The sequence below is a fragment of the Podarcis vaucheri genome (genome assembly GCF_965113315.1).
Source record: "Podarcis vaucheri genome assembly, chromosome: 6".
NCBI lineage: Eukaryota > Metazoa > Chordata > Lepidosauria > Squamata > Lacertidae > Podarcis > Podarcis vaucheri.
The window spans coordinates 6,298,269-6,319,903 of NC_138764.1; the positions used below are offsets into that span (position 1 = coordinate 6,298,269).

The window sequence follows — 21,635 nt, forward strand, 5'->3', positions numbered from 1 at the left end:
TGCTGCGGTGCCAAAGGCAGGTGGCTAAGGGGTGGTGAGTGTCCCACGGGGCGAAATGGGATGTACCCCCCCCCTCAAGCTCAGGATTCCAGAACTAACAACTGTCAGTTGGGAGGGACGGAAGGCAAGGACCCACAGCCCAGGTGGGGCTCGCTAGCTTGGGGAGGAGGTGTGTGATTCCTCAGCTAGAGGAGATGCAGTACAGTTGAGGCTCACATGCCTCATCACGGATGACCTCTGATTTTGGGCGAAATTTTTTTTTTAAAAAAATTATGATTTTCAAGCTTATACATTTCAATAATTTTGCAGTCATTTTAACATTTCAAAACTTGACTTCCTTTCCCCTCTTACTGCAGTTCCTTAAATTGATTCTTCATATCTTATGCATATCCAAATTACCTTAATTTCTTCATTTATGCATCTGCTTTAAATATATAATCTTATTAAACTGCAGGTTATTCCAATAATCCTGCCAATGTTCTTATCTGTTTACAGTTTGTAACTATTCATTAAACCATTTCCATTCTTTAATAGAAAGTTTGTTCTCTTGCTCCTAGAAACGGTCAGCATGCGACAGAGGCCACATCCTGGGAACGGCTTTGACTGGCCACCTAAACCAGGTGAGGGCAGCCAAGGAGTCTCAAATGCTCAGGAACTTCCCCTGTGTGCAAAGACAGGCTCCAGCAGATTGAGCGGACAAGACCAAGCGTGGGCCCAGTGGTCAAGAAGGTGGTTTCTGCAATGCTGTGGAGGGAAGTGAGGGGCAGATGGGGCTCATCCACCTAGAAGGACAGCCCATCGAGGAGAAGGAAAACTCTGATCCTAATTTGCCTTGTGGGATATCTTTGGGAGCTGAAAAGGCTAAGGAGTAAACCCTACCCAAATCTGGAGTGGAGTCCCTCAGGCGGTTGGATGGCGTCGTTTACAACCCCTTCTGACAACCCCTGCAGCCCAAGTGGTGCCTAACTCTGCTTTCCTTGGAGACACATCTTCTTGTCATCTGGGAAGCCCAGGACCTCCTGACACACTGCCCAGGCTTGCTCCCTGGAGAGGTCCCTTTGGGACTGCTGACACCCTTGCTTGACTTTTGACCTCACCCCCGGAGGCGCACTCCATTGCTTCTCAAGACAGACAAATGCCAACATTAAAAAACTGTTTGAAAGAATTTTATTTCATTCACAAAAGACAATCTGGCATGTGATTAGGACAGTGGTTTTCAGACAACGGGTGACACGTTTATTGATCTAGTTTGGAAGTCTCTGTCTTGTCTTCGCACATGCGCAGTTCCATCTAGGAGCAACAACAATGGAAGGAGCCAAACTGTTGACTCCTGCAGCGAGACTCAGGATTTCCACTCATGCTCACAAACGTAGGAAAAGGCACCGCCTAGGATAAAAAGATCACAGAATAGCATGTTTGTAAAGGAACTTGATTAGAATAATAATAATGATTTTTATTTTATTTTTCTATTTGGGTTTGTGGGGAAGGGGGGGACTGGGTCTTGGTTGGGAGGGAGATCTGTGCTGGAGCTGCTGGCCTCACTGCTGTCACTGCCTGGAAGAGAAAATAAGGAAAAATATTTTTAATCTTTCCATTTATTATTATGTTGACAACCCATCTTTCCTTCAAGGATCTTCAGGTGGCTTACGCTATTCTCCCTTTCTTTAATTATACTTATTTCCTCATTCCATTTCTCTTCCAATATCTCTTCCTCCTCCTCCTCCTCGCAGACCAGGGGGTGGAGTTTAGGGGCACGACAGCAGGAGGCCAGCAGCTCGCACAGCCTGCCACACTGGCCATTCTCTCTTTCAACAGCATTTGAGAACAACTGAGTAGGCATCTAGAGCGTCAACTGAACAGGCATGTGGATCACCTAGTCACTGGGAACAGTCTAATCTTTTGGAGGGGGCTTTCCCCAGTTTCCATTTATAAGAAGTTTGAAAGGTTGCCTCTTTACAAAGTCTGTTTCCTTGTGACGAGAGACCACATTGGAAACTCATAGTGTTTTTGAAATATATAAAGGTAAAGGGACCCCTGACCATTAGTTCCAGTCGTGGCTGACTCTGGGGTTGCGGCGCTCATCTCGCTTTATTGGCAGACCGGTCACGTACAGCTTCCGGGTCATGTGGCCAGCATGACTAAGCTGCTTCTGAACCAGAGCAGCGCACGGAAACGCCCTTTACCTTCCCGCCGGAGCGGTACCTATTTATCTACTTGCACTTTGACGTGCTTTCGAACTGCTAGGTTGGCAGGAGCAGGGACCGAGCAACGGGAGTTCACTCCGTCGCGGGGATTCGAACCGCCGACCTTCTGATAGGCAAGTCCTAGGCTCTGTGGTTTAACCCACAGCGCCACCCGCATCCCTATTATTTATTTATTTAGATACTTGGGTTTTGGGCGAAGGGAGAACTGGGTCCTGGAGCGGGGTAGAGCTGTACTGGAGCTGCTGCCCTCACTGCTATCGCTGCCTGGAAGAGAAATGAACAGAAAAAATTCTTAATTGATGACCCATCTTTCCTGCAAGGATCTCCAGGTGGCTTGCGTTATTCGCCCTTCCTCTCTTCCTCATCCCATCCCTGAACTCTTCTTGAATCAGGGACCTGCCTCCCCCCATCCCAGTGATCCAGATTCTCTCTGGCCTCCCTGTTCCTCAAGAACAAAGATCACCATCTCTCACCATCTATATTGGCATCGGTGGCATCCATCCCCTGGTCGCTTGGTCTTACATCAATTGTTTTCACCTTCACTAAAGATTCCTTCTGATCTTCATAACCATCACTTCATCCTCCCATTTATCTTCCATTATCTCTTCCTCCTCCTCCTTGTAGACCAGGGGATGGATCTTTGGCACGTGACAGCAGGAGACCAGCAGCTCACGCAGCCAATCTTTATAAATTAATCTAACCATGACATGGTTCCCTACATTTCTGAATCTTGAGGGATAGTAAAAGAAACAGAATGCAGAAGGAATTAGGAATCCTACTTATAGTTTATATGAAGAAAGTCTCTTCATTACACCAGAAAACATATTTCCTTTCTCACAAACTACCTCCTCAAACTAAATATGCTCATCTTTAATTTTATAGTCCCTCTCCTCTTTTGTCCAGTTCTGCCCCTCCTTTCGGCGCTTTTCTTTTCTTGATTCTCCAATTAGTCCGGCCGTTTCTCCCAGACCACGCTACGCCATCTTTGCCATCTTTATAGGTTAGTGTATAATATAAGTTCAATATTACAAGTGTTGCCTTCTCTTTTACCTTTGTTTTCCAGTAACTTCCACTCTTTTACCACAAACAGCGCTGACAATCCAAGTCTTTTAACTCAGTCTCTTTTGCTGGGCTCACGCCACTTCAAAGTAAAAAACAAGTTAAGTCCTTGAATTCCGCTTCTTTTAATGGGCTAGTACTGCTGCTGCAGAGTGAAATTTGAATCTGTCTTCCTTTTCTTACTGGAACTTGTTAGAGAAATCTTTGCTTATGGTTACGTATAATGAGAAAGATTTCCAATATGTTTAAGATAAAATCTCCCGTTCTTTACTCTTTATGTGCTAGTCTTTTCGGTCTGTTTCTGAGCAGTTCAGTTTGTATAAATAAGTCTCACAGACCCTCTTCTCCTCAAGCTCTCCTTGTTAGCTGCCGTTCTTACCGTTTGGGACTTGGAGGCTTGCTGCTGAGGATTGCTCGTGTCCTTGCGTCTAGGTACTCTCTGTCGACTCACCTCCTGGTTAGGACGTGGGCTTCGAAGGGTTCCTTTTTTGACACTGCCGGACAATGTCAGCCCTGGGCCACGCCCAGAGCCTTTTTGGGGGTCGTGTAGCCTCCGCGTTGCCCCCCAAAGTTCCCTCTAACAGCTGCTAGGCGCGGAGAACCCGCGAAGCACATCCACAACGGAGGGCGGAAAAACCGGAAGCCCTTACATACCAGGTTTGGAAGGGGGATTTGGTCTGTGATAGGCTTTTTCCGTAGGGACACGGGTGGCCACAGAGCCTAGGGCTTGCTGATCAGAATGTCGGCAGCTCGAATCCCCGCGACGGGGTGAGCTCCCGCTGCTCGGTCCCAGCTCCTGCCAACCTAGCAGTTCGAAAGCACATTATTATTAAAAAAAACAAAAATTAAGGGAAAATTTGTGTGCGCCCTATGGAGTGAATGCAGGCTGCGCAGCTAAGCCCATAGCCAGAGCAGGCAGAAGGAGCACTGCGCAGCGCTCCGTCTCGCTGTTCTAGCTTGGGGTTAGCTGCGCAAAGCCTCCGCAGGGCAGCAGGGTGAAGGCCCCCTGCTGCCCTGCGAAGGCTTCAAAGGCTGTCCCCGAAGCCAGAACAGTGAGGCGGAGCGCTGCGCAGCGCTCCGTCTCACTGTTCTGGCTTGGGGATGGCTGCGCAAAGCCTCCGCAGGACAGCGGGGTGCCTTCACCCCACTCCTCTGCAGAGGCTTCTAAGGCTGCACTCCGTTGGCTTCAGGCAGCTATCCGCAAGCTTTCGGAGCGCAGCAGGAGTTCCCGCTGTACTTCGAAGGCTTGCGGATAGCCACCTGAAGTCACCTAGCAGTTCGAAAGTGGAAGTAGATAAATACCGTATTTTTCACTCTATAGGACGCACTTTTCCCCCTCCAAAAATTAAGGGGAAATGATCAAAGCAGCAGAAATAAGAGATGATTGGATCCCTTTCTGAGCTCGAAGCATGGGTACCCCCAACCAAAATTTAAAATTCGGTTTTGTAATTTGGAACTAATGTGATTTGATTGGTTTGCTAATAAAAAATATATTACAAAAAAAACAAAAATTAAGGGAAAATTTGTGTGCACCCTTTGGAGTGAATGCAGGCTGCGCAGCTAAGCCCAAAGCCAGAGCAGGCAGAAGGAGCGCTGCGCAGCGCTCCGTCTCGCTGTTCTAGCTTGGGGTTAGCTGCGCAAAGCCTCCACAGGGCAGCCGGATGAAGGCACCCTGCCGCCCTGCGGAGTCTTCAAAGGCCGTCCCCGAAGCCAGAACAGTGAGGCGGAGCTCACTGCGCGGTGCTCGGTCTCACTGTTCTAGCTTGGGGATGGCTGCACAAAGCCTCCGCAGGGCAGCGGGGTGCCTTCAGCCCACTGCTCTGCGGAGGCTTCAAAGGCTGTGCTCTGGGGGCTTCAGGCAGCTATCCGCAAGCCTTCCAAGCACAGCAGGAGTTCCTGCTGCACTCAGAAGGCTTGCGGATAGCCGCCTGAAGCCTGGAGAGCGAGAGGGGTCGGTGCACAGTTTTCCCTCTCTGCGCAGCGCCCCTTCAGTGAAGCTGGAGGAGAAATGGAAGGGGCTCCGTTTCTCCTGCCACTTCGCTGAAGGGACACTGAGCAGAGAGGGAGAGAATCCCCCCCCCGTTCTCCCCCTCCTATGATCCGGCTTGGATCCTTGGATTCCTGTTCCTCATCAGTTAGGGTAGGCATGGTCAGTCCTTCTAGAAATGTTCTGATTTCCTTCTCTGGTGGGTTATGGGAGGTGTATAGGTTGGAGTAGAATTCTGCAAATTCTGAGGTTATTTCTTCAGGGGAGAATGTTATGTTGCCGTCTTTTTTGGTGATGCAGTGTATTCTTGTTTTGAGTGCTTTTTCCCTACATCTATTTGCTAGTAATCTGGAGTTTTCCCCTCCATATTCATAGAAACGTTGTTTAGAGTATAGAATGTTGATCATTGTTTTGTTAATTTCTAGGGAGTCTAGTTCTCTCCTTTTTTGTTCTATAAGTTTGAGGAGTTTTTTAGATCCTGTTTGTTTGTAGCGTGTTGAGAGGGCTGTGGTGTCTTGTTCTATTTTGCTAATTTTTGAGGAGGTTTGTTTTTTAAGGAATGTTTTCTCTTTTATGCAAGCTCCTCTGGTGACCGCTTTCATTGTGTCCCATAGGAGGGGGTTTGTTATATTGTCTACATCGTTTTCCTTGAAGTAGTTTTGGGGGTTTTTTGTGAGACTCTCTCTAATTTGTTTGTTTGTAGTTAGGATGGGACTGAAGGACCATGATGGGGTGGTTTGTGTTCCTTCTCCTATTTTAACGATGACTTCTACTGGGGCGTGATCTGTGATTTTAATGTTACCTATGTTTGTTGATTCCACTGAGGGGATCAGACCCTGTGTGAATAGAATGCTGTCCAGTCTGGACACTGTATCATGACGTCCCGATTGGAATGTATGGCTGATGTCTCCCGGGTTTTGCTCACCCCAAATGCCGTAGAGACCCCTGTTTTTTAGCATTTTTAGTAACTTGTAAGAGTTCCTAGTTGTTGGGGGTTTCCTTCGGAGGAAGGTTGCCCATGGGGTTCTAGGGTGGATATCTTTCAGGGATGTACCTTTCATATTTAGGTTGAGGTCCCCTCCTAGGATTGCTTCCCCTTCAGAGAAGGAGAGGAATTTGTTTAGTGTCTTCTGGAAGAATTCTAATTGTTTCGTGTTTGGGGCATATATGGAGCCGATTGTCAGTTTGATTTTGCCATGTAGTGTCCCTTTAGCGAAAATGAATCTGCCTTTTTTGTCCTTGAGGACTGTTGTGGCAGTGAAGTTCAGGTCTCTACTGAGTATTATATGGCTACACCGCGAGCTTTGCCTGAGCCTTGTGCGACCCACTGTTGACTGAAGCGGGGGTCGCTCAGGAGTTTGCTGCCTTTGGTTGGGTTGTGCATTTCTTGTAGGAAGGTGATGTGTGGTTTCATGGTATTTATGAATGAGGTGATGTGTTTTCTTTTGATGGGGTTTCCCAGCCCCCTCACGTTTAATGTAATTGCTTTTAGGTTAACCATCTTGCTTATCTATTATGTGGGGTGATTCCCTGCCAACCCATTCAGGTTGTCTTGTGTTGTGTCTCTCTCTTCGTGTTGTTTAAAGAACCAGTGGGGTTGCGCTGACCTAGGGTGTGGTGGGTGGGGGGCTAATGGGATTAGAGTAAGAATTGGGTTAAAGAGTAGAGGGTAAGTTGTAGAGAGTTTCCTATATGTAGTCATATAGGTGTTTGTTTGGGGTATTTTAGGCCATCTGGCATTTAGCCGGTTGGTCCTAGGTCTCAGCTGGTGTGGAAGGCCGTGTTCAAGGACAGGCCATCCCCCCTGTTTGCGATAGGGGGAGATCAGTGAGACAGTGTGAAGTGACTTTGTAACGTCGCTGTCAGGTATAAGGTTCGTAAGCAATGTTGCCAATGTTATGAGCAACATTGTTGGGGTGTTGGGGTGGGGATGTGGGTGCTGGTACGCTCTGGTGCCACCATAGTGCTGGTTGGGTATCAGATTTTAGCCTGATTGTGGGTTGTGTTATTAAGGTTGGAGGAGTTGTTTTTCCTTAGTATGGAGTATGGGGATGTTGAAGGTGTGTGCATACAGGTAAACAGATACCAGTATGCAGGCAAGAATCAAGAAAATACAGGTGGTCCCTCTTAACTGACATTCTGAACTGAACAGAACTGAAGGGAGGGGCTGGTTCTGGAGCAAAGCTGTTTAGATTGGGTTTGGGTGGATGCGAAGAGGATGCCTCCAACTTCTTGGGCTTTGCTTCTCAACTTATTCTGCCTTCTGGGACCCCCCAGCCCAAGACCAACCACCTCTTGGATAGGTGAGCATGCAGATATTTTGGAATGTGAGTGTGGGGCAGGATGACCGCGTATGAAAGCTCATTTGAGCACAAGTGCTGGCCCCCCTTTTCTCTCCCATGGAGGCCCTGAACTGGCCAGCTCCTTGTTCAGGGCCTCCAAGGGAGAGAAAAGGGAACCTCAGTTACTCTTTGCCTTCGGAGGACAATGTCTCACTCCCAGAGCCCCAAGACTTACGGCTGCTGCTCTAACAGCCTCAGGACATCCAAGGGATCATGAGCAAAGCACACACGCCCTGCCCGCCAGATATGAAGCACTCTCCTGAGAGAATTGGGGTTTTTTAATTGGCTAAACAGAGTTTCAGCCCTTGGGGAATTTGATTTCTTAAGCATACACCTTCCCCTTCCTTGTGTCCCTGGTGAGAAAAGCCAATCCTGCTTTCTTCCTTTGGTTACTTAATCAGAGGAAATAACTCTTTCCATGGTCTAATAGATTTGCTGAATCATGAATTCTGTTCATGCACAGAGGCTATACCTCTTGAAACCCCAAAGATGGGCAAGATGGGGCATTTCTCTCCACCTGGCTCCACCGGATATTGCTGATGGCCAATGAAAGCCCAAGCAGGGATTTCTAGTGGGGAGTGTTGCTGTGGTATAGTGGAGGAGCAGGGCCAGGAGGCTAACTTGGACACCTGAGAACACAAAAAAGCAGCAGCAAAACAACTACATGTTTCCTTTTAAATGGACCTTCCTGCTGAGTGTAAAGCACAGATCCTCATTTTTAAAGGGAAAAGGGAGAGAAGGCTTCTCCCAAAGTGTTAAAAGGCCACAAATAATGTAACAATAGAACAAAACAAATGTGCCATTTCATGTGATACAGAATCCTATGTGCAAATCTGTTAGATTGAGAAATGTGTATTAAATAAGGGGGGGGAATTAAAAGTGTGTGCTTGCAGGTAAACAGATTGGAGATTTTCTTCAAGATCTTGTGAGATCTCATTGAAGTCTTGCAAGATGTCTAGGAGAGCAAAATATGTATTGAGATTTGGGAGAGATCTTGCATGCTCTTTCAGGGACCAAAGCCATCACTGCTGCGGTGCCAAAGGCAGGTGGCTAAGGGGTGGTGAGTGTCCCACGGGGCGAAATGGGATGTACCCCCCCCCCTCAAGCTCAGGATTCCAGAACTAACAACTGTCAGTTGGGAGGGACGGAAGGCAAGGACCCACAGCCCAGGTGGGGCTCGCTAGCTTGGGGAGGAGGTGTGTGATTCCTCAGCTAGAGGAGATGCAGTACAGTTGAGGCTCACATGCCTCATCACGGATGACCTCTGATTTTGGGCGAAATTTTTTTTTTAAAAAAATTATGATTTTCAAGCTTATACATTTCAATAATTTTGCAGTCATTTTAACATTTCAAAACTTGACTTCCTTTCCCCTCTTACTGCAGTTCCTTAAATTGATTCTTCATATCTTATGCATATCCAAATTACCTTAATTTCTTCATTTATGCATCTGCTTTAAATATATAATCTTATTAAACTGCAGGTTATTCCAATAATCCTGCCAATGTTCTTATCTGTTTACAGTTTGTAACTATTCATTAAACCATTTCCATTCTTTAATAGAAAGTTTGTTCTCTTGCTCCTAGAAACGGTCAGCATGCGACAGAGGCCACATCCTGGGAACGGCTTTGACTGGCCACCTAAACCAGGTGAGGGCAGCCAAGGAGTCTCAAATGCTCAGGAACTTCCCCTGTGTGCAAAGACAGGCTCCAGCAGATTGAGCGGACAAGACCAAGCGTGGGCCCAGTGGTCAAGAAGGTGGTTTCTGCAATGCTGTGGAGGGAAGTGAGGGGCAGATGGGGCTCATCCACCTAGAAGGACAGCCCATCGAGGAGAAGGAAAACTCTGATCCTAATTTGCCTTGTGGGATATCTTTGGGAGCTGAAAAGGCTAAGGAGTAAACCCTACCCAAATCTGGAGTGGAGTCCCTCAGGCGGTTGGATGGCGTCGTTTACAACCCCTTCTGACAACCCCTGCAGCCCAAGTGGTGCCTAACTCTGCTTTCCTTGGAGACACATCTTCTTGTCATCTGGGAAGCCCAGGACCTCCTGACACACTGCCCAGGCTTGCTCCCTGGAGAGGTCCCTTTGGGACTGCTGACACCCTTGCTTGACTTTTGACCTCACCCCCGGAGGCGCACTCCATTGCTTCTCAAGACAGACAAATGCCAACATTAAAAAACTGTTTGAAAGAATTTTATTTCATTCACAAAAGACAATCTGGCATGTGATTAGGACAGTGGTTTTCAGACAACGGGTGACACGTTTATTGATCTAGTTTGGAAGTCTCTGTCTTGTCTTCGCACATGCGCAGTTCCATCTAGGAGCAACAACAATGGAAGGAGCCAAACTGTTGACTCCTGCAGCGAGACTCAGGATTTCCACTCATGCTCACAAACGTAGGAAAAGGCACCGCCTAGGATAAAAAGATCACAGAATAGCATGTTTGTAAAGGAACTTGATTAGAATAATAATAATGATTTTTATTTTATTTTTCTATTTGGGTTTGTGGGGAAGGGGGGGACTGGGTCTTGGTTGGGAGGGAGATCTGTGCTGGAGCTGCTGGCCTCACTGCTGTCACTGCCTGGAAGAGAAAATAAGAAAAAATATTTTTAATCTTTCCATTTATTATTATGTTGACAACCCATCTTTCCTTCAAGGATCTTCAGGTGGCTTACGCTATTCTCCCTTTCTTTAATTATACTTATTTCCTCATTCCATTTCTCTTCCAATATCTCTTCCTCCTCCTCCTCGCAGACCAGGGGGTGGAGTTTAGGGGCACGACAGCAGGAGGCCAGCAGCTCGCACAGCCTGCCACACTGGCCATTCTCTCTTTCAACAGCATTTGAGAACAACTGAGTAGGCATCTAGAGCGTCAACTGAACAGACATGTGGATCACCTAGTCACTGGGAACAGTCTATTCTTTTGGAGGGGGCTTTCCCCAGTTTCCATTTATAAGAAGTTTGAAAGGTTGCCTCTTTACAAAGTCTGTTTCCTTGTGACGAGAGACCACATTGGAAACTCATAGTGTTTTTGAAATATATAAAGGTAAAGGGACCCCTGACCATTAGTTCCAGTCGTGGCTGACTCTGGGGTTGCGGCGCTCATCTCGCTTTATTGGCAGACCGGTCACGTACAGCTTCCGGGTCATGTGGCCAGCATGACTAAGCTGCTTCTGAACCAGAGCAGCGCACGGAAACGCCCTTTACCTTCCCGCCGGAGCGGTACCTATTTATCTACTTGCACTTTGACGTGCTTTCGAACTGCTAGGTTGGCAGGAGCAGGGACCGAGCAACGGGAGTTCACTCCGTCGCGGGGATTCGAACCGCCGACCTTCTGATAGGCAAGTCCTAGGCTCTGTGGTTTAACCCACAGCGCCACCCGCATCCCTATTATTTATTTATTTAGATACTTGGGTTTTGGGCGAAGGGAGAACTGGGTCCTGGAGCGGGGTAGAGCTGTACTGGAGCTGCTGCCCTCACTGCTATCGCTGCCTGGAAGAGAAATGAACAGAAAAAATTCTTAATTGATGACCCATCTTTCCTGCAAGGATCTCCAGGTGGCTTGCGTTATTCGCCCTTCCTCTCTTCCTCATCCCATCCCTGAACTCTTCTTGAATCAGGGACCTGCCTCCCCCCATCCCAGTGATCCAGATTCTCTCTGGCCTCCCTGTTCCTCAAGAACAAAGATCACCATCTCTCACCATCTATATTGGCATCGGTGGCATCCATCCCCTGGTCGCTTGGTCTTACATCAATTGTTTTCACCTTCACTAAAGATTCCTTCTGATCTTCATAACCATCACTTCATCCTCCCATTTATCTTCCATTATCTCTTCCTCCTCCTCCTTGTAGACCAGGGGATGGATCTTTGGCACGTGACAGCAGGAGACCAGCAGCTCACGCAGCCAATCTTTATAAATTAATCTAACCATGACATGGTTCCCTACATTTCTGAATCTTGAGGGATAGTAAAAGAAACAGAATGCAGAAGGAATTAGGAATCCTACTTATAGTTTATATGAAGAAAGTCTCTTCATTACACCAGAAAACATATTTCCTTTCTCACAAACTACCTCCTCAAACTAAATATGCTCATCTTTAATTTTATAGTCCCTCTCCTCTTTTGTCCAGTTCTGCCCCTCCTTTCGGCGCTTTTCTTTTCTTGATTCTCCAATTAGTCCGGCCGTTTCTCCCAGACCACGCTACGCCATCTTTGCCATCTTTATAGGTTAGTGTATAATATAAGTTCAATATTACAAGTGTTGCCTTCTCTTTTACCTTTGTTTTCCAGTAACTTCCACTCTTTTACCACAAACAGCGCTGACAATCCAAGTCTTTTAACTCAGTCTCTTTTGCTGGGCTCACGCCACTTCAAAGTAAAAAACAAGTTAAGTCCTTGAATTCCGCTTCTTTTAATGGGCTAGTACTGCTGCTGCAGAGTGAAATTTGAATCTGTCTTCCTTTTCTTACTGGAACTTGTTAGAGAAATCTTTGCTTATGGTTACGTATAATGAGAAAGATTTCCAATATGTTTAAGATAAAATCTCCCGTTCTTTACTCTTTATGTGCTAGTCTTTTCGGTCTGTTTCTGAGCAGTTCAGTTTGTATAAATAAGTCTCACAGACCCTCTTCTCCTCAAGCTCTCCTTGTTAGCTGCCGTTCTTACCGTTTGGGACTTGGAGGCTTGCTGCTGAGGATTGCTCGTGTCCTTGCGTCTAGGTACTCTCTGTCGACTCACCTCCTGGTTAGGACGTGGGCTTCGAAGGGTTCCTTTTTTGACACTGCCGGACAATGTCAGCCCTGGGCCACGCCCAGAGCCTTTTTGGGGGTCGTGTAGCCTCCGCGTTGCCCCCCAAAGTTCCCTCTAACAGCTGCTAGGCGCGGAGAACCCGCGAAGCACATCCACAACGGAGGGCGGAAAAACCGGAAGCCCTTACATACCAGGTTTGGAAGGGGGATTTGGTCTGTGATAGGCTTTTTCCGTAGGGACACGGGTGGCCACAGAGCCTAGGGCTTGCTGATCAGAATGTCGGCAGCTCGAATCCCCGCGACGGGGTGAGCTCCCGCTGCTCGGTCCCAGCTCCTGCCAACCTAGCAGTTCGAAAGCACATTATTATTAAAAAAACAAAAATTAAGGGAAAATTTGTGTGCGCCCTATGGAGTGAATGCAGGCTGCGCAGCTAAGCCCATAGCCAGAGCAGGCAGAAGGAGCACTGCGCAGCGCTCCGTCTCGCTGTTCTAGCTTGGGGTTAGCTGCGCAAAGCCTCCGCAGGGCAGCAGGGTGAAGGCCCCCTGCTGCCCTGCGAAGGCTTCAAAGGCTGTCCCCGAAGCCAGAACAGTGAGGCGGAGCGCTGCGCAGCGCTCCGTCTCACTGTTCTGGCTTGGGGATGGCTGCGCAAAGCCTCCGCAGGACAGCGGGGTGCCTTCACCCCACTCCTCTGCAGAGGCTTCTAAGGCTGCACTCCGTTGGCTTCAGGCAGCTATCCGCAAGCTTTCGGAGCACAGCAGGAGTTCCCGCTGTACTTCGAAGGCTTGCGGATAGCCACCTGAAGTCACCTAGCAGTTCGAAAGTGGAAGTAGATAAATACCGTATTTTTCACTCTATAGGACGCACTTTTCCCCCTCCAAAAATTAAGGGGAAATGATCAAAGCAGCAGAAATAAGAGATGATTGGATCCCTTTCTGAGCTCGAAGCATGGGTACCCCCAACCAAAATTTAAAATTCGGTTTTGTAATTTGGAACTAATGTGATTTGATTGGTTTGCTAATAAAAAATATATTACAAAAAAAACAAAAATTAAGGGAAAATTTGTGTGCACCCTTTGGAGTGAATGCAGGCTGCGCAGCTAAGCCCAAAGCCAGAGCAGGCAGAAGGAGCGCTGCGCAGCGCTCCGTCTCGCTGTTCTAGCTTGGGGTTAGCTGCGCAAAGCCTCCACAGGGCAGCCGGATGAAGGCACCCTGCCGCCCTGCGGAGTCTTCAAAGGCCGTCCCCGAAGCCAGAACAGTGAGGCGGAGCTCACTGCGCGGTGCTCGGTCTCACTGTTCTAGCTTGGGGATGGCTGCACAAAGCCTCCGCAGGGCAGCGGGGTGCCTTCAGCCCACTGCTCTGCGGAGGCTTCAAAGGCTGTGCTCTGGGGGCTTCAGGCAGCTATCCGCAAGCCTTCCAAGCACAGCAGGAGTTCCTGCTGCACTCAGAAGGCTTGCGGATAGCCGCCTGAAGCCTGGAGAGCGAGAGGGGTCGGTGCACAGTTTTCCCTCTCTGCGCAGCGCCCCTTCAGTGAAGCTGGAGGAGAAATGGAAGGGGCTCCGTTTCTCCTGCCGCTTCGCTGAAGGGACACTGAGCAGAGAGGGAGAGAATCCCCCCCCCCGTTCTCCCCCTCCTATGATCCGGTGCGTCTTATGGTCCGGTGCGTCCTATAGAGCGGAAAATACGGTAGGTGCCGTTCTGTCGGGAAGGTAAACAGCCTTTCCGTGCACTGCTCTGCTTTTGCCAGAAGCGGCTTCGTCATCCTGGCCACATGACCCGGAAGCTGTACGCCGGCTCCCTCAGCCTATAGAGCGAGATGACCGCGCAACCCTAGAGTCGTCCGCGACTGGACCTAACGGTCAGGGGTACCTGTACCTTTACCTAGGCTTTTTCCAGATCTGCCTTACTGCCCTATGTTTCTAAATCTTGAGGGAGAGCAAAAGAAGCAGAATGCAGAAAGAATTAGACATCCTACTTACACTCAAGAAGAAGAAATCTTCATTTTGCCGGAAAACATCATTACTTCTCACAAACCACCTCCTTTCTCCTGAACTATCCTCAAGTAGTTGCTCTTCCCAAAGTCCTCAGCCAAGTCACTCAGCAGGGGGACGTGTCACAATGGAGGCCCTGACCCTGTTGCTTTAGCTACCTTGCTTAACAATGTGAATTGTTCCCCTTAACATTAATTTTTCAAATATATCTTCCTGTGGGTTTTTATTTTATTTATTTAGGAACGCTCTAGAGCTGGCTTCATCCAGCACGGTGCATTTCTGGACAGGACAGGAAACACCTTGCAAACACACACTTTTCAACATGGCGGTGTCACCAAGGAAAAACACTCCTGGCCTAGACTATGGCTGCTGTTTCTCAATTCATAGTAAAAAATGACCCTTCTCAACATCCTGTAATCATCTGTCCAGTATTAGGATGGACAGGAGCAGGACTTCACCCTTAGACCCCCTCATCCCCCTGTTTCTTTCTGTTTCTGCCCAGTGTCTTCTGCCAATCAACAGCTTTCCTTAGCTTGCAAGGAAGTGAGATGTTATGAGTTACTTGGTGCCAGACTCCCCTTTGCCATGAGTTTCTGGGTGCCAGGCACTGAACCCCTGGACACTGAACATCGGGGGAATTGATCTAAGCTGTACCCCAAGCACTACATTTGATTGTTGGTTATTAAAAACTGTTTGAAACCATTTTATTTCATTCACAAAAGAAATTTTGACATGTGATTATGATAACAGTTTATATAATAAAGGTGACACGTTTATTGATCCTTTTTGTAAGTTATTATTTGTCTACTTTAATGTATTTTTTATATCTATATTAATCAGTAAGGGGGTGGGGTGGGAAGCAGTTTTGTATATGAAACTGGTGGATGGCTGTCATTAATCCAGATCAATTTCATAGAATCATAGAAACTTATAGCTGGAAGGGACCCCAATGGTCATCTAGTCCAACCCCCTGTGATGCAGCAATCTCAGCAAAAGCATCCATGGCAGACGGCCACCCAACCTCTGCTTAGTAACCTCCAAGGAAGGAGAGTCCACCACCTCTCGTGGGAATCTGTTCCAATGCCAAACAGCCCTTACTGTCAGAAAGTTTTTATGAATGTTTAGTTGGAATCTCCTTTCTTATAACTTGAATCCATGGGTTCGAGTCCTACCATCTAGAGCAGGAGAAAACAAGCTTGTTCCCTCTTCCATGTGACAGCCCTTAAGATATTGGAAGATGGCTGTCAGATCTCCTCTCAGTTTCCTCTTTTCCAGGCCAAACCTCCCCAGCTCCTTCCAGTGTTTCTCTTCAAGCTTAGTTTCCAGACCCTTGGTTGTCTTGGTTGCCCTCCTCTGCACACATTCCAGCTTGTCAACATCCTTCTTGCCCAGGATGATGGTGCCCAGAACTGGACACAGGACTCCAGGTGTTGCCTGACCAAGGTAGGAGAGAGTAGGACTTGGACTTTGTTTCATCAGGACCCTGGACTTCCATAGATGCAATCTAGAACAGCGTTACCATTTTCTGCTGCTGCACATTCCTTGTGGCTGAGGCTCAGGGTAACGCCCCCGGGACCTTTCAGTTCATGGTGTCCATGGAGGCGCAGGTCAATTCTGTGACCAGGGCAGCTGTTGACCAGCTTCATCTAGTACGCAGGCTGAGACCCTATCTACCTGCGGATTGCCTCGCCAGAGGGGTGCATGCTCTGGTTTTCTCCCGCTTGGACTACTGCAATGCGCTCTACGTGGGGCTACGTTTGAAGGTGACCCGGAAACTACAACTAATCCAGAATGCGGCAGCTAGACTGGTGACTGGGAGTGGCCCCCAAGACCTACATTGTCTCTCAGTATGTTTCCGGACACAATTCAAAGTGTTGGTGCTGACCTTTAAAGCCCTAAACGGCCTCAAAGGCCCAGTATACCTGAAGGAGCGCCTCCACCCCCATCATTCTGCCTGGACACTGAGGTCCAGCGCTGAGGGCCTTTTGGCGGTTCCCTCCCTACGAGAAGCCAAGTTACAGGGTAGTGGTGCCTGCCCTGTGGAACCCCCTCCCACCAGATGTCAAAGAGATCAACAGCTACCTGACATTTAGAAGACATCTGAAGGCAGCCCTGTTCTGGGAAGCTTTGAATGTTTGACAGACTTTTTTATTTTAATATTTTGTTGGAAGCCGCCCAGAGTGGCTGGGTATAAATAATAAATTATTATTATTATATTATGATGATGACTGTGAGGTGTTACAAGTCATTAACTTCAAGCCACACTGCCATGCCTTTGAAGACACAAACCACCCCAGCTTTTCAGAGCTGGCTATCATGGCTTCTTTAATCTTTGTGTATTGCTCCACCATGTGGCTGAATCATATAAAGCACTGACTTTTACATATCTCTTGACCTCTAATTGCAAGAAGATCTTGTTAACTTGGATTATAATCTTTATAAATTGGAGTTGTGGAGCAGGTCCTTGGGGGGGGGGCTCCCACCATTCCTCCTCAGTCCAGCCCCTGACAACCATGTGGGTTACGGCGTCGAGGGCTCATTTTGTGGGGCGATGTGAAACGTAGTGTTTTCACCCCCAAACCTTGCAGGGGGCATTCTCTGGGTGTTTGGCGCCGCTTTGGAGTGAATCGGACAACATCTGACTTTTGGAGAAATTGGGATCCCGTGATTTAGGGCGCCAAAGGCTCATTTTTGGGGGTGCCATGAAATGTGGGGTTTTCACTGCCAAACATTTCAGGGGGTCTTTAGCAGGTGTTTGCCGTTGCTTTGTTGTGAATCCTAAGACATCAGGTTTTCAGCGAAATCGTGGCCACCATATCTATCCTGACAGATGATTTGGCCTGTCACCCTTGTGTGGAAGTAAAGGATGAGATTCCCCTACTACTCCGCCTGGGGTCTCCAATGTGGTGCACCCAACCTCCACTCACACTATTCCTATGCTGGGGAATTGTGTGGGGCAACTTAAGATTTATCTGTGAAAGAGGACTTAGTATTTTTCTTGCTTTTTAGTGTAATGTACTATGAAAAGGTCTTAATGGAATTTTCTTTTTTAAATGGAATTTTAATGGAATTTTCTTTTTTCTTTTTTGTTGTTACCCTGTTTGCCAGTGTTTGTCCCTGGTAATTAACTGCCCTGATGTCTTTGTAAAACAGAAAAACAACTAAAAACCCACAATGATTTCACTGTGCACACAAGGAGTGTTTGAAAGTGAATGTGAGTTACAAGAGATGCTAACCCACTTGTTCTAAAGTGAAAGCCTTCTGGGACATAATATACAACGAGGTAAAAACGGTTTTGAAATATAATTTTAATAAAAAACCAGAGGCATTTTAATTAGGCTTAATTGGTGAGGAAATACATAAAAGTGATGTAAACATGTGTATGTATGCCAAAACGGCTGCAAGGACACTTCTGGGTCAGAAATGGAAGCAGCAGGAACTTCCAACACTGGAAGATTGGCAGGTCAAGATGATGGAGTACGGAGAGATGGCCAAGTTGACGGGGAAGATCCGGAATCAGCGTGACGAACTGTTTCGTAAGGACTGGAACAAATTTATATTTTCTATGAAAGAAAATTGTAAACATTTTAAAATGTTTGTAGGCTTGAATTGAAAGGCTCTGTAATGTAAATATAAGGAACTGATTTACCGATAATAAGGTGAAATATTATAATTTGACAAGGGTAAATAAGTGCTTATAGAAATGCGAAGAATATGGAAAGTTATGTGGAAGTCAGAAAGAGGGAGGGAAGGAGGTCGATGCTCTTACAGAGTAATATATTAAGTCATAGAATTATGTAACAAAATGTGAATATGTGGAAAACTCAATAAAAAATATTTTTTTAAAAAATACAAGAGATGCTAGCCCTTTCTCCCTGCCTCTAGTATAGGAGCCAACTCCTAGGGACCAAGGTCCCTTCAGCCCACCCCCCATAAAATATTTGAGGGGGCCCGCCTTCCCCCAAAGTTGATGGGCATTGCCATTCAAATGGTATGTGTGCACCATGTCATGTGATCGATTACACAGGACGGGGTTTACATGGTCCCCCCACCTGATATTTTATTCAACTTGCCACCCCCTGGTCTCTAGGCCTTCACAGCACAATCCTACGTCTGCTTGCTGAGTCCCGTGAGCCTTACTCCCAATGCAAAAAGGCAGAGACACCCCTGGATTACTCAGTAGAACATATACATGGGGGAAAACAGAACTTCACTAGACTCCCTTACACCCCACTGCACGTTCTTCCCCTATTTATTTTGAATTGCTTAGGGGGAGGCAACCTAATATTTTGACTGCTTTAGGGCCTCTAAAGGTCTTCATCTTCATGAAAGGAAGAAGTGAAATACTAAGGGCTGCCTATTTCAGGGAAAGGGCAAGGGAAGGGGGTGCTTCTACAAGTTTCACTGGGACCCAGAGGTGTGGATTGTAGTTCTGCGTAGGGATTCTAGCTGCAGCTAGCAGCAACTGACAAATTGGTCCATTTCAGTGTCCATCCATTTCTCATTTTCCCAGTCTTAGATTTGATCCTCCACATTTCTGCAGTACTTTCCATTTTTAAAGAGGAGTCCTCATGCAAATCCAGTGCTGCATGCAATTTTCGTAATGTTCGCATTTATGCAAGCACCTTTCCTGAATATAATGCATGCTTGTATGTTCTGTTTCTACACACACGCATTGTAGAGGTGCTTGGCTGCTTAACATGGCGGACTCAGAGACTGCCTCAGTGATGGAGGGCTTAACACCCAGCGCCTCACACACACACACCCCGCTTCCATGGAGGCAGGAATGGGCTCGGGAGATGATTGCGGGTCTCCTTTCTAATCGATACCCCTCAACAAGGTATGGAAGGCAATTCAGCCTCAGGCTACCCCCCTCCCCTCTTCCAGAGTCTCCTGCGAATGGGTGAGATGCTGCCATTGCCACAGACTGGAACAAGAAGCCCACTCCGCCACTGTTAGTGAGTGAAGCAAGCAGGGGCGTAAGCCCTGGTATTATAATATAATTGCAGTATTGGATCAGCACAGCTACCCAGATTATTGGACTCTCCTTGTTAGCATGGCTATATGACAGCTGTCCTGATGAGATTCTGTCCTTTAAAATATACTGTACTACAGCACCAGTGGTTATAGCGACAGTTCAAATCAAACTGATAATGGCTACAGTTTAATATGCAGAAGCACATATAAGCATATTCAGGATGGAACATAAAAAGGAGGAAGAATATGCCTCTTTTAGAAAGGATTTCCTCATAAACAAAACTTGCTGCTCCAAAATGTTTCAACATGGAATGCTTCTTTTCTGGAATTCAGACTCTTGGGGCTTATCCAGTTACCTTCTTCTGCCTTTTCCAGGAACAGTCCAAGCTTACCCTGTGATCTGCCATGTTAAGTTGTGGGTGAACATATCAGTGATTCTTCAAACAGCTCTTGTTTATTCACAGGCCAGAACAGAACTGAACTGAAGGGTTCAGCCAACCTGCTTATATAGAGCTCCAGTATCACACAACTGTAACAACTTTCTTTAACTATCCAATCACTGAACATCACTTTCAATCCCTTATTTGCATATGTGGACCTGAGTGAAAACTATCTACAGTATCCCCCTCCTGGCCCAGGGTGAGAACTTCAGTACATAACACACCATTTGTTCCGATTGAGCTTTAAAGAGTGGATTTTTGTGAAGAAAGCTCTGGGGCAAAAACCAGCAACAACAGTGCTCAATCAATGCTTTTAAGCATGGACTCTGCCTGAAAAGTGTGTGGCAAAAGGCAAGTGTGGATAAGCCCTCAATTTCATACACACACATACCTCAGTTTTCTCACTACCCCCCTCCAAAACACTCCATTCCCAGCTCAGTTCTCGTTGAACTACTTTTGGGGGAAGTCCCCCCTCCCGCAAAAAAAAAAAAAAAAAGATTTGTGTACTCTTGCAAACCTTGTGCATGTTCACAAACCCAAGTCTGATTATCTTTCCCTCTTGCATGCTGTTTTGACTACCTAAGGCCTGGGGCTCAGAGACTTGAGATCATCACTGTCAGTCATGATGGAACTGTGCCAGGGCTCTCCTTTAAGGCACTAGCATCCCCTGGTGTACATTTGTGTACCATCTCTGCCAAACCCATACACAAATTCAGCCAATTTGTGGTACAGCAGAAAAGGGGAAGATCTACTGCACAATCAGAACTGCTTGCAAAATCTTCCAACCTTCCCATACTTCTCTGAGGGTGGGTAAGTAGGTGTGCTGTTTTGGATACTGCCTTCAGATGTGCAGTGGCAAAGGGGAGCTCAATCTATTAGCGGCTCAGGCCAAGTTCTCACAAACAGCAGCTGAGGAGGCAAACATGTTTCTGGGCTGCTCCACTTTAGATTGTAGGTGGGATTCCCGAGGTTGAGAGCTGCTACAGACAAAATATATAGACAGAGATTAATTCTGTACATAGAAAAAATTTATCAGGGGAAACTGAGGCTGCATTCAGACCTGGGGTTTATAAAGTTAGTGCTTCTGCACCAATTTCTAATGCTCTTTTTACACTCTAGTATCTTGTTGCGTTATGAAACTGTGGCTTTTTGATCAATATACATTTCTGTGTGCTGCTCTGGTTTGCCAGAAGCAGCTTAGTCCTGCTGGCCACATGACCCGGAAGCTGTACGCTGGCTCCCTCGGCCAGTAAAGTGAGATGAGCACCGCAACCCCAGAGTCATCCGCGACTGGACCTAACGGTCAGGGGTCCCTTTACCTTTACTTACCAGAATTGTATGTATACAGGGGCAGGGGCGCCGACTTATAAAAAATATTGGGGGGGCCCATACCGGGGTCCTGCCCCGGGAAGTTTTCTAAATTTTAGATGAATTGCCACTCTCAAAATGGCCGCCGGGAATCACGCGGACCAACCCAAGATGGCGCCCGCCTCCCTTGCGGCCTGCTTGTCTGCGAGAAACCAGGGGCCTAGATGAGAAACGAGGTCAGAAGCGAGGGATAAGTTCCGGGAAAGATGAACAGAAGCCCGAGCGAGAGTAACAGCGACGGAGAAGGAAGACCTCCAAACCGCTGCTGCTGGGGGAACGAAAGGGGCGAGCCCCGGGCTGCCCCGACCTTAAGTGAACCTGTGAGGGCCCGCCCTTTGCGGCAGCCGATTGGCTGCCGCCGTGGGCGGTGAATATTAATGAGCTAGGGGGAATCCCCGCTTCTCACGGGGCTGACGCCAGCCCCGCATGATTGTTGATGGGTCGAGAGCCCGCAATAATTTTCTTAAATTATTGGGGGGCAGAGCCCCCCCCAAACGAATTTTTGAGGGGGCTCGGGCCC

The 21,635-nt window shown here is 47.4% G+C and overlaps 1 long non-coding RNA gene across 1 annotated transcript; it reads right to left on the reverse strand.

Annotated features, from left to right (window-relative positions):
* Positions 1–17,618: 17,618 nt before the first annotated feature.
* On the reverse strand, positions 17,619–21,176 carry LOC309535755. Its single transcript, XR_014221387.1, has 2 exons — positions 21,077–21,176; positions 17,619–17,893 (listed from the first exon to the last, which is right to left on the reverse strand). It is a non-coding gene; the product is annotated as an uncharacterized lncRNA (long non-coding RNA).
* Between the last annotated feature and the right edge of the window lie 459 nt (positions 21,177–21,635).